Here is a 12,976-nt window from a genome sequence, read left to right on the forward strand (position 1 = left end):
AGTCTGCTGGTAAAGCTCTCCGATTAGGGCTGCTCACCGTGTTGTCATCACGTAAAAATACGCCTCTTTGTTGCGATTATAAAGCGATACAACTCTTCGACAGCCTTCATACATCGGGTAGCAATGGCGGTGGCATATTGCTGTCCAAGGGTGCTCCTATAACTTTTTTGAATTTGCAGTCCCGGCAAGATTACCGTATTAAGTGCAATCTGCAGTCTGCTGGTTTAGCTCGATTCGCCGATTAGGGCTGCTTACCGTGTTGTCATCACGTAAAGATGCGCCTCTTTGTTGTGATTATAAAGCCATGCAACTCGTCGACAGCCTTCATACATCGGGCAGCGGTGGCGGTGGCATATTGCTGCACAAGGGTGATCCTATAACAGTTTTTAATTTGCAGTCCCGGCAAGATTACGCTATCAAGTGCGATCTGCAGTCTGCTGGTTTAGCTCGAACAGCCGATTAGGGCTGTTCACCGTGTTGTCATCACGTAGAGATACGCCTCTTTGTTGCGATTATAAAGCCAAGCAACTCGTCGACAGCCTTCATACATCGGGCAGCGGTGGCGGTGGCATATTGCTGCACAAGGGTGCTCCTATAACTGTTTTGAATTTGCAGTCCCGGCAAGATTACCGTATCAAGTGCGATCTGCAGTCTGCTGGTATAGCTCGATCCGCCGATTAGGGCTGCTCACTGTGTTGTCATCACGTAAAGATACGCCTCTTTGTTGCGATTATAAAGCCATGCAACTCGTCGTCAGCCTTCATACACTGGACAGCGGTGGCGGTGGCATTTTGCTGCACAAGGGTGCTCCTATAACTGTTTTAAATTTGCAGTCCGGGCAAGATTACCGTATCAAGTGCGTTCTGCAGTCTGCTGGTTTACCTCGATCCGCCGATTAGGGCTGCTCACCGTGTTGTCATCACGTAAAGATACGCCTCTTTGTTGCGATTATAAAGCCGTGCAACACGTCGACAGCCTTCATACATCGGGAAGCGGTGGCGGTGGCATATTGCTGCACAAGGGTGCTCCTATAACTTTTTGAATTTGCAGTCCCGGCACGATTACCGTATACAGTGCGATCTGCAGTCTGCTGGTTTATTAGCTCGATCCGCCGATTAGGGTTCGTCACTGTGTTGTCATAACGTAAAGATACGCCTCTTTGTTGCGATTATAAAGCCATGCAACTCGTCGACAGCCCTCATACATTGGGCAGCGGTGGCAGTGGCATATTGCTGCCCAAGGGTGCTCATACAACTGTTTTGAATTTGCAGTCCCGGCAAGATTACCGTATCAAGTGCGATCTGCAGTCTGCTGGTAAACCTCGCCGATTAGGACTGCTCACCATGTTGTCATCACGTAAAAATACGCCTCTTTGTTGCGATTATAAAGCGATACAACTCTTCGACAGCCTTCATACATCGGGCAGCAATGGCGGTGGCATATTGCTGCCCAAGGGTGCTCCTATAACTTTTTTGAATTTGCAGTCCCGGCAAGATTACCGTATTAAGTGCAAAATGCAGTCTGCTGGTTTAGCTCGATTCGCCGATTAGGGCTGCTCACCGTGTTGTCATCACGTAAAGATGCGCCTCTTTGTTGTGATTATAAAGCCATGCAACTCGTCGACAGCCTTCATACATCGGGCAGCGGTGGCGGTGGCATATTGCTGCACAAGGGTGATCCTATAACAGTTTTGAATTTTCAGTCCCGGCAAGATTACGGTATCAAGTGCGATCTGCAGTCTGCTGGTAAAGCTCTCTCCGCCGATTAGGGCTGCTCACCGTGTTGTCATCGCGTAAAGATACGCCTTTTTGTTGCGATTATAAAGCCATGCAACTCGTCGTCAGCCTTCATACGTTGGACAGAGTGGCGGCGGCATTTTGCTGCACAAAGAGCTCCTATAACTGTTTTAAATTTGCAGTCCGGGCAAGATTACCGTATCAAGTGCGATCTGCAGTCTGCTGGTTTAACTCGATCCGCCGATTAGGGCTGCTCACCGTGTTGTCATCACGTAAAGATACGCCTCTTTGTTGCGATTATAAAGCCATGCAACCCGACGACAGCCTTCATACATCGGGAAGCGGTGGCGGTGGCATATTGCTGCACAAGGGTGCTCCTATAACTTTTTGAATTTGCAGTCCCGGCAAGAGTACCGTATCAAGTGCGATCTGCAGTCTGCTGGTTTAGCTCGATTCGCCGATTAGGCTGCTCACCGTGTTGTCATCACGTAAAGATGCGCCTCTTTGTTGGGATTATAAAGCCATGCAACTCGTCGACAGCCTTCATACATCGGGCAGCGGTGGCGGTGGCATATTGCTGCACAAGGGTGATCCTATAACAGTTTTGAATTTGCAGTCCCGGCAAGATTACGGTATCAAGTGCGATCTGCAGACTGCTGGTAAAGCTCTCTCCGCCGCCGATTAGGGCTGCTCACCGTGTTGTCATCACGTAAAGATACGCCTCTTTGCTGCGATTATAAAGCCATGCAACACGTCGTCAGCCTTCATACATCGGGCAGCGGTGGCGGTGGCATATTGCTGCACAAGGGTGCTCATACAACTGTTTTGAATTTGCAGTCCCGGCAAGATTACGGTATCAAGTGGGATCTGCAGTCTGCTGGTTAAGCTCGATCCGCCAATTAGGGCTGCTCACCGTGTTGTCATCACGTAAAAATACGCCTCTTTTTTGAGATTATAAAGCCATGCAACACGTCGACAGCCTTCATACATCGGGCAGCGGTGGCGGTGGCATATTGCTGCACAAGGGTGCTCATACAACTGTTTTGATTTTGCAGTCCCGGCAAGAGTACCGTATCAAGTGCGATCTGCAGTCTGCTGGTTTAGCTCGAGCCGCCGATTAGGGCTGTTCACCGTGTTGTCATCACGTAAAGATACGCCTCTTTGTTGCGATTATAAAGCCATGCAACTCGTCGACAGCCTTCATACATCGGGCAGCGGTGGCGGTGGCATATTGCTGCACAAGGGTGCTCCTATAACTGTTTTGAATTTTCAGTCCCGGCAAGATTACCGTATCCAGTGCGATCTGCAGTCTGCTGGTTTAGCTCGATCCGCCGATTAGGGCTGCTCACTGTGTTGTCATCACGTAAAGATACGCCTCTTTGTTGCGATTATAAAGCCGTGCAACTCGCAGACAGCCATCATACATTGGGCAGTGGTGGCGGTGGCATATTGCTGTACAAGAGAGCTCATACAACTGTTTTGAATTTGCAGTCCCGGCAAGATTACAGTATCAAGTGCGATCTGCAGTCTGCTGGTTTAGCTCGATCCGCCGATTAGGGCTGCTCACCGTGTTGTCATCACGTAAAGATACGCCTCTTTGTTGCGATTATAAAGCCATGCAACACGTCGACAGCATTCATACATCGGGAAGCGGTGGCGGTGGCATATTGCTGCACAAGGGTGCTCCTATAACTGTTTTGAATTTGCAGTCCCGGCAAGATTACCGTATCAAGTGCGATCTGCAGTCTGCTGGTTTATTAGCTTGATCCGCAGTTTAGGGTTGCTCACTGTGTTGTCATCACGTAAAGATACGCCTCTTCTTTGCGATTATAAAGCCATGCAACTCGTCGACAGCCCTCATACATTGGGCGGCGGTGGCGGTGGCATATTGCTGCCCAAGGGTGCTCATACAACTGTTTTGAATTTGCAGTCCCGGCAAGATTACCGTTTCAAGTGCGATCTGCAGTCTGCCGGTAAAGCTCGCTGATTAGGGCTGCTCACCGTGTTGTCATCACGTAAAAATACGCCTCTTTGTTGCGATTATAAAGCGATACAACTCTTCGACAGCCTTCATACATCGGGCAGCAATGGCGGTGGCATATTGCTGCCCAAGGTTGCTCCTATAACTTTTTTGAATTTGCAGTCCCGGCAAGATTACGGTATCAAGTGCGATCTGCAGACTGCTGGTAAAGCTCTCTCCGCCGATTAGGGCTGCTCACCGTGTTGTCATCACGTAAAGATACGCCTCTTTGCTGCGATTATAAAGCCATGCAACACGTCGTCAGCCTTCATACATCGGGCAGCGGTGTCGGTGGCATATTGCTGCACAAGGGTGCTCATACAACTGTTTTGAATTTGCAGTCCCGGCAAGATTACGGTATCAAGTGGGATCTGCAGTCTGCTGGTTAAGCTCGATCCGCCAATTAGGGCTGCTCACCGTGTTGTCATCACGTAAAGATACGCCTCTTTTTTGAGATTGTAAAGCCATGCAACACGTCGACAGCCTTCATACATCGGGCAGCGGTGGCGGTGGCATATTGCTGCACAAGGGTGCTCATACAACTGTTTTGATTTTGCAGTCCCGGCAAGAGTACCGTATCAAGTGGGATCTGCAGTCTGCTGGTTAAGCTCGATCCGCCAATTAGGGCTGCTCACCGTGTTGTCATCACGTAAAGATACGCCTCTTTTTTGAGATTATAAAGCCATGCAACACGTCGACAGCCTTCATACATCGGGCAGCGGTGGCGGTGGCATATTGCTGCACAAGGGTGCTCATACAACTGCTTTGATTTTGCAGTCCCGGCAAGAGTACCGTATCAAGTGCGATCTGCAGTCTGCTGGTTTAGCTCGAACCGCCGATTAGGGCTGTTCACCGTGTTGTCATCACGTAAAGATACGCCTCTTTGTTGCGATTATAAAGCCATGCAACTCGTCGACAGCCTTCATACATCGGGCAGCGGTGGCGGTGGCATATTGCTGCACAAGGGTGCTCCTATAACTGTATTGAATTTTCAGTCCCGGCAAGATTACCGTATCAAGTGCGATCTGCAGTCTGCTGGTTTAGCTCGATCCGCCGATTAGGGCTGCTCACTGTGTTGTCATCACGTAAAGATACGCCTCTTTTTTGCGATTATAAAGCCGTGCAACCTGCAGACAGCCATCATACATTGGGCAGCGGTGGCGGTGGCATATTGCTGTACAAGATAGCTCATACAACTGTTTTGAATTTGCAGTCCCGGCAAGATTACCGTATCAAGTGCGATCTGCAGTCTGCTGGTTTAGCTCGATCCGCCGATTAGGGCTGCTCACCGTGTTGTCATCACGTAAAGATACGCCTCTTTGTTGCGATTATAAAGCCATGCAACACGTCGACAGCCTTCATACATCGGGAAGCGGTGGCGGTGGCATATTGCTGCACAAGGGTGCTCCTATAACTGTTTTGAATTTGCAGTCCCGGCAAGATTACCGTATCAAGTGCGATCTGCAGTCTGCTGGTTTATTAGCTTGACCCGCAGTTTAGGGTTGCTCACTGTGTTGTCATCACGTAAAGATACGCCTCTTCTTTGCGATTTTAAAGCCATGCAACTCGTCGACAGCCCTCATACATTGGGCAGCGGTGGCGGTGGCATATTGCTGCCCAAGGGTGCTCATACAACTGTTTTGAATTTGCAGTCCCGGCAAGATTACCGTTTCAAGTGCGATCTGCAGTCTGCCGGTAAAGCTCGCTGATTAGGGCTGCTCACCGTGTTGTCATCACGTAAAAATACGCCTCTTTGTTGCGATTATAAAGCGATACAACTCTTCGACAGCCTTCATACATCGGGCAGCAATGGCGGTGGCATATTGCTGCCCAAGGTTGCTCCTATAACTTTTTTGAATTTGCAGTCCCGGCAAGATTACCGTATTAAGTGCAATCTGCAGTCTGCTGGTTTAGCTCGATTCGCCGATTAGGCTGCTCACCGTGTTGTCATCACGTAAAGATGCGCCTCTTTGTTGGGATTATAAAGCCATGCAACTCGTCGACAGCCTTCATACATCGGGCAGCGGTGGCGGTGGCATATTGCTGCACAAGGGTGATCCTATAACAGTTTTTAATTTGCAGTCCCGGCAAGATTACGGTATCAAGTGCGATCTGCAGACTGCTGGTAAAGCTCTCTCCGCCGATTAGGGCTGCTCACCGTGTTGTCATCACGTAAAGATACGCCTCTTTGCTGCGATTATAAAGCCATGCAACACGTCGTCAGCCTTCATACATCGGGCAGCGGTGGCGGTGGCATATTGCTGCACAAGGGTGCTCATACAACTGTTTTGAATTTGCAGTCCCGGCAAGATTACGGTATCAAGTGGGATCTGCAGTCTGCTGGTTAAGCTCGATCCGCCAATTAGGGCTGCTCACCGTGTTGTCATCACGTAAAGATACGCCTCTTTTTTGAGATTATAAAGCCATGCAACACGTCGACAGCCTTCATACATCGGGCAGCGGTGGCGGTGGCATATTGCTGCACAAGGGTGCTCATACAACTGTTTTGATTTTGCAGTCCCGGCAAGAGTACCGTATCAAATGCGATCTGCAGTCTGCTGGTTTAGCTCGAACCGCCGATTAGGGCTGTTCACCGTGTTGTCATCACGTAAAGATACGCCTCTTTGTTGCGATTATAAAGCCATGCAACTCGTCGACAGCCTTCATACATCGGGCAGCGGTGGCGGTGGCATATTGCTGCACAAGGGTGCTCCTATAACTGTTTTGAATTTTCAGTCCCGGCAAGATTACCGTATCAAGTGCGATCGGCAGTCTGCTGGTTTAGCTCGATCCGCCGATTAGGGCTGCTCACTGTGTTGTCATCACATAAAGATACGCCTCTTTGTTGCGATTATAAAGCCGTGCAACTCGCAGACAGCCATCATACATTGGGCAGCGGTGGCGGTGGCATATTGCTGTACAAGAGAGCTCATACAACTGTTTTGAATTTGCAGTCCCGGCAAGATTACCGTATCAAGTGCGATCTGCAGTCTGCTGGTTTAGCTCGATCCGCCGATTAGGGCTGCTCACCGTGTTGTCATCACGTAAAGATACGCCTCTTTGTTGCGATTATAAAGCCATGCAACACGTCGACAGCCTTCATACATCGGGAAGCGGTGGCGGTGGCATATTGTTGCACAAGGGTGCTCCTATAACTGTTTTAAATTTGCAGTCCCGGCAAGATTACCGTATCAAGTGCGATCTGCAGTCTGCTGGTTTATTAGCTTGATCCGCAGTTTAGGGTTGCTCACTGTGTTGTCATCACGTAAAGATACGCCTCTTAGTTGCGATTTTAAAGCCATGCAACTCGTCGACAGCCCTCATACATTGGGCAGCGGTGGCGGTGGCATATTGCTGCCCAAGGGTGCTCATACAACTGTTTTGAATTTGCAGTCCCGGCAAGATTACCGTTTCAAGTGCGATCTGCAGTCTGCCGGTAAAGCTCGCTGATTAGGGCTGCTCACCGTGTTGTCATCACGTAAAAATACGCCTCTTTGTTGCGATTATAAAGCGATACAACTCTTCGACAGCCTTCATACATCGGGCAGCAATGGCGGTGGCATATTGCTGCCCAAGGTTGCTCCTATAACTTTTTTGAATTTGCAGTCCCGGCAAGATTACCGTATTAAGTGCAATCTGCAGTCTGCTGGTTTAGCTCGATTCGCCGATTAGGCTGCTCACCGTGTTGTCATCACGTAAAGATGCGCCTCTTTGTTGGGATTATAAAGCCATGCAACTCGTCGACAGCCTTCATACATCGGGCAGCGGTGGCGGTGGCATATTGCTGCACAAGGGTGATCCTATAACAGTTTTTAATTTGCAGTCCCGGCAAGATTACGGTATCAAGTGCGATCTGCAGACTGCTGGTAAAGCTCTCTCCGCCGATTAGGGCTGCTCACCGTGTTGTCATCACGTAAAGATACGCCTCTTTGCTGCGATTATAAAGCCATGCAACACGTCGTCAGCCTTCATACATCGGGCAGCGGTGGCGGTGGCATATTGCTGCACAAGGGTGCTCATACAACTGTTTTGAATTTGCAGTCCCGGCAAGATTACGGTATCAAGTGGGATCTGCAGTCTGCTGGTTAAGCTCGATCCGCCAATTAGGGCTGCTCACCGTGTTGTCATCACGTAAAGATACGCCTCTTTTTTGAGATTATAAAGCCATGCAACACGTCGACAGCCTTCATACATCGGGCAGCGGTGGCGGTGGCATATTGCTGCACAAGGGTGCTCATACAACTGTTTTGATTTTGCAGTCCCGGCAAGAGTACCGTATCAAATGCGATCTGCAGTCTGCTGGTTTAGCTCGAACCGCCGATTAGGGCTGTTCACCGTGTTGTCATCACGTAAAGATACGCCTCTTTGTTGCGATTATAAAGCCATGCAACTCGTCGACAGCCTTCATACATCGGGCAGCGGTGGCGGTGGCATATTGCTGCACAAGGGTGCTCCTATAACTGTTTTGAATTTTCAGTCCCGGCAAGATTACCGTATCAAGTGCGATCGGCAGTCTGCTGGTTTAGCTCGATCCGCCGATTAGGGCTGCTCACTGTGTTGTCATCACATAAAGATACGCCTCTTTGTTGCGATTATAAAGCCGTGCAACTCGCAGACAGCCATCATACATTGGGCAGCGGTGGCGGTGGCATATTGCTGTACAAGAGAGCTCATACAACTGTTTTGAATTTGCAGTCCCGGCAAGATTACCGTATCAAGTGCGATCTGCAGTCTGCTGGTTTAGCTCGATCCGCCGATTAGGGCTGCTCACCGTGTTGTCATCACGTAAAGATACGCCTCTTTGTTGCGATTATAAAGCCATGCAACACGTCGACAGCCTTCATACATCGGGAAGCGGTGGCGGTGGCATATTGTTGCACAAGGGTGCTCCTATAACTGTTTTAAATTTGCAGTCCCGGCAAGATTACCGTATCAAGTGCGATCTGCAGTCTGCTGGTTTATTAGCTTGATCCGCAGTTTAGGGTTGCTCACTGTGTTGTCATCACGTAAAGATACGCCTCTTAGTTGCGATTATAAAGCCATGCAACTCGTCGACAGCCCTCATACATTGGGCGGCGGTGGCGGTGGCATATTGCTGCCCAAGGGTGCTCATACAACTGTTTTGAATTTGCAGTCCCGGCAAGATTACCGTTTCAAGTGCGATCTGCAGTCTGCTGGTTTAGCTCGATTCGCCGATTAGGCAGCTCACCGTGTTGTCATCACGTAAAGATGCGCCTCTTTGTTGGGATTATAAAGCCATGCAACTCGTCGACAGCCTTCATACATCGGGCAGCGGTGGCGGTGGCATATTGCTGCACAAGGGTGATCCTATAACAGTTTTGAATTTGCAGTCCCGGCAAGATTACGGTATCAAGTGCGATCTGCAGACTGCTGGTAAAGCTCTCTCCGCCGATTAGGGCTGCTCACCGTGTTGTCATCACGTAAAGATACGCCTCTTTGCTGCGATTATAAAGCCATGCAACACGTCGTCAGCCTTCATACATCGGGCAGCGGTGGCGGTGGCATATTGCTGCACAAGGGTGCTCATACAACTGTTTTGAATTTGCAGTCCCGGCAAGATTACGGTATCAAGAGGGATCTGCAGTCTGCTGGTTAAGCTCGATCAGCCGATTAGGGCTGCTCACCGTGTTGTCATTCGTAAAGATACGCCTTTTTGTTGCGATTATAAAGCCATGCAACTCGTCGTCAGCCTTCATACATTGGACAGCGGTGGCGGTGGCATTTTGCTGCACAAGGGTGCTCCTATAACTGTTTTAAATTTGCAGTCCGGGCAAGATTACCGTATCAAGTGCGATCTGCAGTCTGCTGGTTTATCTCGATCCGCCGATTAGGGCTGCTCACCGTGTTGTCATCACGTAAAGATGCGCCTCTTTGTTGCGATTATAAAGCCGTACAACTCGTCGACAGCCGTGATACATCGGGCAGCAATGGCGGTGGCATATTGCTGCCCAAGGGTGCTCCTATAACAGTTTTGAAATTGCAGTCCCGGCAAAATTACCGTATTAAGTGCAATCTGTAGTCTGCTGGTTTAGCTCGATCCGCCGATTAGGGCTGCTCACCGTGTTGTCATCACGTAAAGATGCGCCTCTTTGTTGCGATTATAAAGCCGTACAACTCGTCGACAGCCTTCATACATCGGGCAGCGGTGGCGGTGGCATATTGCTGCACAACGGTGCTACTATAACTGTTTTGAATTTGCAGTACCGGCAAGAGTACCGTATCAAGTGCGATCTGCAGTCTGCTGGTTTAGCTCGATTCGCCGATTAGGCTGCTCACCGTGTTGTCATCACGTAAAGATGCGCCTCTTTGTTGGGATTATAAAGCCATGCAACTCGTCGACAGCCTTCATACATCGGGCAGCGGTGGCGGTGGCATATTGCTGCACAAGGGTGATCCTATAACAGTTTTGAATTTGCAGTCCCGGCAAGATTACGGTATCAAGTGCGATCTGCAGACTGCTGGTAAAGCTCTCTCCGCCGCCGATTAGGGCTGCTCACCGTGTTGTCATCACGTAAAGATACGCCTCTTTGCTGCGATTATAAAGCCATGCAACACGTCGTCAGCCTTCATACATCGGGCAGCGGTGGCGGTGGCATATTGCTGCACAAGGGTGCTCATACAACTGTTTTGAATTTGCAGTCCCGGCAAGATTACGGTATCAAGTGGGATCTGCAGTCTGCTGGTTAAGCTCGATCCGCCAATTAGGGCTGCTCACCGTGTTGTCATCACGTAAAAATACGCCTCTTTTTTGAGATTATAAAGCCATGCAACACGTCGACAGCCTTCATACATCGGGCAGCTGTGGCGGTGGCATATTGCTGCACAAGGGTGCTACTATAACTGTTTTGAATTTGCAGTCCCGGCAAGATTACCGTATCAAGTGCTATCTCCAGTCTGCTGGTTTAGCTCGATCCGCCGATTATGGCTGCTCACTGTGTTGTCATCACGTAAAGATACGCCTCTTTGTTGCGATTATAAAGTCATGCAACTCGTCGACAGCCTTCATACATCGGACAGCGGTGGCGGTGGCATATTGCTGCACAAGGGTGCTCATACAACCGTTTTGAATTTGCAGTCCCGGCAAGATTACCGTATCAAGAGCGATCTGCAGTCAGCTGGTAAAGCTCGATCCGCCAATTAGGGCTGCTCACCGTGTTGTCCAAGATTACCGTATCAAGTACGATCTGCAGTCAGCTGGTAAAGCTCGATCCGCCAATTAGGGCTGCTCACCGTGCTGTCATCACGTAAAGATATGCCTCTTTCTTGCGATTATAAAGCCATACAACTCTTCGACAGCCGTGATACATCGGGCAGCAATGGCGATGGCATATTGCTGCCCAAGGGTGCTCCTATAACTGTTTTGAAATTGCAGTCCCGGCAAGATTACCGTATTAAGTGCAATCTGTGGTCTGCTGGTTTAGCTCGATCCGCCGATTAGGGCTGCTCACCGTGTTGTCATCACGTAAAGATGCGCCTCTTTGTTGCGATTATAAAGCCGTACAACTCGTCGACAGCCTTCATACATCGGGCAGCGGTGGCGGTGGCATATTGCTGCACAAGGGTGCTACTATAACTGTTTTGAATTTGCAGTCCCGGCAAGAGTACCGTATCAAGTGCGATCTGCAGTCTGCTGGTTTAGCTCGATCCGCCGATTAGGGCTGTTCACCGTGTTGTCATCACGTAAAGATACGCCTCTTTGTTGCGATTATAAAGCCATGCAACTCGTCGACAGCCTTCATACATCGGGCAGCGGTGGCGGTGGCATATTGCTGCACAAGGATGCTCCTATAACTGTTTAGAATTTTCAGTCCCGGCAAGATTACCGTATCAAGTGCGATCTGCAGTGTGCTGGTTTAGCTCGATCCGCCGATTAGGGCTGCTCACTGTGTTGTCATCACGTAAAGATACGCCTCTTTGTTGCGATTATAAAGCCATGCAACTCGCAGACAGCCATCATACATTGGGCAGCGGTGGCGGTGGCATATTGCTGTACAAGAGAGCTCATACAACTGTTTTGAATTTGCAGTCCCGGCAAGATTACCGTATCAAGTGCGATCTGCAGTCTGCTGGTTTAGCTCGATCCGCCGATTAGGGCTGCTCACCGTGTTGTCATCACGTAAAGATACGCCTCTTTGTTGCGATTATAAAGCCATACAACTCGCCGACAGCCTTCATACATCGGGCAGCGGTGGCGGTGGCATATTGCTGCACAAGGGTGCTCCTATAACTTTTTGAATTTGCAGTCCCGGCAAGATTACCGCATCAAGTGCGTTCTGCAGTCTGCTGGTTTAGCTCGATCCGCCGATTAGGGTTGCTCACTGTGTTGTCATCACGTAAAGATGCCTCTTTGTTGCGATTATAAAGCCATGCAACTCGTCGACAGCCCTCATACATTGGGCAGCGGTGGCAGTGGCATATTGCTGCCCAAGGGTGCTCATACAACTGTTTTGAATTTGCAGTCCCGGCAAGATTACCGTACCAAGTGCGATCTGCAGTCTGCTGGTAAAGCTCGCCGATTAGGACTGCTCACCATGTTGTCTTCACGTAAAAATACGCCTCTTTGTTGCGATTATAAAGCGATACAACTCTTCGACAGCCTTCATACATCGGGCAGCAATGGCGGTGGCATATTGCTGCCCAAGGGTGCTCCTATAACTTTTTTGAATTTGCAGTCCCGGCATGATTACCGTATTAAGTGCAATGTGCAGTCTGCTGGTTTAGCTCGATTCGCCGATTAGGGCTGCTCACCGTGTTGTCATCACGTAAAGATGCGCCTCTTTGTTGTGATTATAAAGCCATGCAACTCGTCGACAGCCTTCATACATCGGGCAGCGGTGGCGGTGGCATATTGCTGCACAAGGGTGATCCTATAACAGTTTTGAATTTGCAGTCCCGGCAAGATTACGTTATCAAGTGCGATCTGCAGTCTGCTGGTAAAGCTCTCTCCGCCGATTAGGGCTGCTCACAATGTTGTCATCGCGTAAAGATACGCCTTTTTGTTGCGATTATAAAGCCATGCAACTCGTCGTCAGCCTTCATACATTGGACAGAGTGGCGGTGGCATTTTGCTGCACAAAGAGCTATAACTGTTTTAATTTGCAGTCCGGGCAAGATTACCGTATCAAGTGCGATCTGCAGTCTGCTGGTTTAGCTCAATCCGCCGATTAGGGCTGCTCACCGTGTTGTCATCACGTAAAGA

The 12,976-nt window shown here is 49.6% G+C and overlaps 1 protein-coding gene across 1 annotated transcript in view; it reads right to left on the reverse strand.

Moving 5' to 3' along the window:
• LOC144123686 (uncharacterized) overlaps nt 1-12,976 on the reverse strand; it is a 417,624-nt gene that overhangs the window by 209,126 nt on the left and 195,522 nt on the right. The window lies entirely within an intron of this gene.

The sequence above is a fragment of the Amblyomma americanum genome, chromosome 3 (genome assembly GCF_052857255.1).
Source record: "Amblyomma americanum isolate KBUSLIRL-KWMA chromosome 3, ASM5285725v1, whole genome shotgun sequence".
NCBI lineage: Eukaryota > Metazoa > Arthropoda > Arachnida > Ixodida > Ixodidae > Amblyomma > Amblyomma americanum.